Genomic DNA, 4,522 nt, shown 5'->3' on the forward strand with positions numbered 1-4,522 from the left:
TATTAGTCCGATAGGCCTTCCTTTGAATGAGTTTAGTCATCTACCTATTGATTCTCTAATTGACATCTGGCGTCCCACTGGCATCTGGTTTAATTGACATCTGGCATATGTTCTCGGACTATTCCTCCCTCAACAAAACTGCTTTCCAATTTCTGCTCCTCCCGCTTTCCGCTTTCTACTCTTCCACGACTTCTTGCAATAATGTTTTCAGGCTCTTCCACAACCTGCTGCAATAATGTTTCCGGTTTCTGATGTGCACGACCTGCCTCGCTGCCTAACGATGAATTTAGCTCTCGGTTATTCAGTGGTCATCCTGCTATATCCTGCCATACTTGACCTTTTAAAAACCCATCCCAACACCTGTTGTCTCCTCAAATCTGTTCTTTATATTCATCTGCTTAGCTGCTTCTTCTAAGTGAATCAAATTTATTTATGAGTGTTGTGAAGAAGAGAAGATGGTTAAGGAAGTAGGTCAGTCTAATGTTCAAGGATGGGCTGCTAGAGACGAGTCAGGAATTCTCTCACCCTTCAATTTCACTCGCAGTTTTATCCTCGCTTTACTCTCATAACTGCTTTTATTGATACCCATTTGCAGAAAACTTACATTTAAATTGTTTGCTTCTATTGATACCCATTTGCAAAAAACTTACATTTAAATTGCCTTGAAACAGAAACTGGGCCGCATGATGTTACTTTCAAGATCGTATACTGCGGAATCTGTCACACTGATCTACATCAAATTGGTAATGAATGGAAAGCTTCCCAATACCCAATGGTTCCTGGGTAATGTCTTCATGATCTTCAACAATGCTTCACATCAAATAGCAAGACAGAAAGAGTATATGCCTAGAAGTTCATACTCAATTTTAATTTACTCACAATTCTATTTTTGTAGCCATGAAATAGTAGGTATAGTAGTTGAAGTTGGTTCAGAAGTGAAGAAATTTTCTGCTGGAGATCGTGTGGGCGTGGACTGTATGGTTGGAAGTTTCCATCATTGCGATTCTTGTAGCAAAGGCCAAGAACAATATTGTGAGAAGGTCATTTGGACGTATGGTAGCACCGATGTTGATGGTTCTGTCACTTTTGGAGGTTACTCATACTTGGTGGTTTATAACCAGAGGTAATTAATCATTATCCCAACTCATGCAACCATTTTTGTTTTAGGGCACATGGGCTAAACTCGCCATAAAAGGCTTCCTTTTCTGTCCATATAATCATGTTCATGTTTGGAATGGGATCAACGAGTTTCGAGAATCTCCCAATTGATTCAAAACCTCGGAAAATTTAACTGCGCCAAGTTCCGGCAAGCCTTGCCGAGATGGGTGGTTTGTCTCTTTTATATATAACCGGAGACAAATGGCATTAATATTTTTTCTTTATATTGGTTAAATAGGGTTTTAATAATTTGGGTGGTTTGTGGTTTGTAAGTAGCTTTGTGGTGAAGGTACTAGAGAATCTTCCCTTGGATGCCGCTGCACCATTGCTATGTGCGGGAATAACGGTGTACAACCCCATGAAATATTTCCAGATGACGGAGCCTGGGCATGGTGGGGCTTGGCAGTTTGGGACACATGGCTGTCAAATTTGGAAAAGCTTTTGGGTTGCAAGTGACGGTGATAAGTACATCGCCTAGCAAGGAAAAGGAAGTGAGAGAAATTTTAGGAGTAGATCACTTCGTCATCAGCAAAGATGAGAAATAGATGCAGGCTGCAGTCAAGTCCGTAGAATATATTATTGACACAGTCTCTGCTAATCATGCTGTGAAGACGCTCCTTAATTTGCTAAAGGTTAATGGTAAGTTGGTCATAGATGGTTTTCAAGAAAAGCCTGTGCAATTTGCTACTCTGGCTGTTGTTATGGGTAAGTCCTCCGTGCCCTTTTGTCTTGTAGATAAAAGATATGAATAAAAATATATTTTAATCAAACTGAGAGTGTCAAAGGCATCCACAGCTTAGGCAGATATGCTATCTCTAAATTTTGGATTTCTCTACTGTTTTCTTGAACAAGAATTTGGGTGTTAATCACATGGAAGTTGGGATTTGATTTTAATATTGGTGTGTGCAACCCGTCGATTTGTTGGGGGGGAGTTTGATTGGAGGGGTGAAGGAAACTCAGGAAATGTGTTATAGTTGGTGGGGAAGCTTTTAGCTCTCATAAAAGAGTAGGTTTATGGCTGAATGAGGATGTGAGAAACTAGGAACTGTAACTCGTAGAATGTAATAGATGCCCGAGAGCTTGAACAATTTGGGTAATAAAGTTTGCATAATTATGTTATAGTTTAATTTTGTGTAATTATTTTTTTTATTAGAATGAGAGCCTAGAAGAAGACATAGCTAACGAGCTCAGTACTTGATTGGGCTCTCAACTGCCTGGAAATTTCCACAAGTCTCTTGCAAAGGAGAGGACTAAGGCTTCTGGTGCCAAAGCCAAAGATGGAACGAGGACAATTGAGTCTACTGCTATAAGGTTTCTGGTGCCAAAGCTAAAGATGGAACGAGGACAATTGAGTCTACTGCTATTTCAGGTAAGAAGATTCCAAGGATCCATGAATGCTCAATCTGTAAAAAGGGTTTTGCTTCAGGTCAGGCTTTGGGTGGTCAAAGGAGATGCCATTAGGGTAGTGGAGCTTCAGATACTATAATTACTATTTGTGGCAACAAGGAGACCCCTAAGCTGCAGCAGCTGCCTGCAAGAGTGAAACTATTGGACCTAAGCATGCCTGCCCCTTTTGATGATGATGGTGATGCTGGAGACCTCAATACTCTAGATGGTAATGCAGTGGATTCTCATGGAACTTCCCATGCCCAAACCCACAACCCTTCTTCCTTGCTGTCTTCGTTGATGAGCAACCACCCAAGACAAGGACTGTTCTTGTACAATAGTGATGGTGATTTAAGTAAAGATGATGAAGCAGATAGTAAGGTAGAAAGGATATTAGATTTGGTAAAGGGAGCCATTCAAAATTCCCAGTGAGGGCACAATCATGGTTGCAATTCTAAGGCACACAATTCATTATCTGTGATTGACTCATTTGTGTATACCTACGCATTGAAATTTCTTTTTGTATAAGACCAATAATTTCTTTTTGTATAAGAGCAATAATTGGTAAGTATAAGTATTACAACAATGATATCATGAAACTTTGAAAATATTTAACAAATAGGTTTATAACCTTCGGATTCAAATGAGTGGCTGCACTGTGAAAGATAACTAACACCAACTCAACTATCTCTTTGGTTTGTACCAAACATTGTGAACATGATTTCACCAATTCCCAACATCAATGAGAAAATTCCGTTGTTAATTTGTAGTTATTTTACATTTATGGATTAGTTAATTTAGTAGTTATTTTATGTTTTTAGATGAGTTAATTTTGTTAAATTTATTATATATTTTAACAATTAAATGTATGAAGATGTAGTTTTAATCATATATATATATATATATAAAGGAAGATTTGTTTTTTTTAAATGAAGGTGCAAGGGGAATTAGGGCAATAGCATAGTCCTCTTGTTGCCCACATTTGCTTGGAATAGGAGTTGTTGTTATGAAAGCTAGATGATGCTGGACTGCTAGGTGAAAAAGGACCTCCTGCAATAATGTTTCTTTCAATTCTATTGTTTAATTTATTTTGTAATAGATATTTCTTTACTCATGTTGTTCTTATTTGGTTAATGATCATGTAAAAATAAAAAGAAAGATATTCACCTCCTGCAATAACGTTTATTTCAATTCTATTGTTGAATTTGTTTTGTAATAGATATTTCTTTACTCATGTTGTTCTTATTTGGTTAATGATTATGTAAAAATAAAAAGAAAGATATTCCTTTCGTCACTAATTTTGAATTGCTTGTTTGCTGGTTGAAGAGTGAACACGAAAATATTTTTTTCCATAAGAAATATCTTTATATTCCATATGAGGAATATAAATGTTTAGGTCCTTGAGGGATTGCTCATACATTAAGGCTAGAAGCCATTACAAGAAATACTCATTATGAACTCAATACATCACATGCAGGGATTGAACCTATTTAGGGGTGATAACAAGTTAACAACATTCATGCCAACCACCTGAGCTAAATCTGGTTGACGTGTGTGTGTATAAGTTACCAGATTTCAGATTTAAATTTGGATATGGATCCACCGGTGTTTTAAACATTAATAATTTGTTTTTACATAACATTAAGTCATTTTATGAACCATGTCACTCTCAACATGTTACTTTTAAGATTACTTACTAACTTGTTATCAACATTTATGCCAACCACCTGAGCTAAATTCGGTTAATGTGTGTGTATAAGTTAACAGATTTCAGATTTAAATTTGGATATGGATCTACCAGTATTTTAAACATTAATAATTTGTTTTTACATTGCATTAAGTGATTTTATGAACCAGGTCACTCTTAACATGTTACTTTTAAGATTACTTACTAAAACCATTATAATATATTTGATGAATGTTTATTATATAACTCTAGTATCATGCAAGCTACTGATGTCTAAAAAACATAGCTAAA

At 36.5% G+C, this 4,522-nt stretch overlaps 1 pseudogene; it reads left to right on the forward strand.

Moving 5' to 3' along the window:
- Positions 1-455: 455 nt before the first annotated feature.
- Positions 456-2,151, forward strand: LOC149250586 (putative mannitol dehydrogenase; annotated as a pseudogene).
- Positions 2,152-4,522: the final 2,371 nt, after the last annotated feature.

The sequence above is a fragment of the Pinus tabuliformis genome, chromosome 7 (genome assembly GCF_031772625.1).
Source record: "Pinus tabuliformis cultivar Carrire ecotype Pingquan chromosome 7, CPIR1, whole genome shotgun sequence".
Taxonomy (NCBI): domain Eukaryota; kingdom Viridiplantae; phylum Streptophyta; class Pinopsida; order Pinales; family Pinaceae; genus Pinus; species Pinus tabuliformis.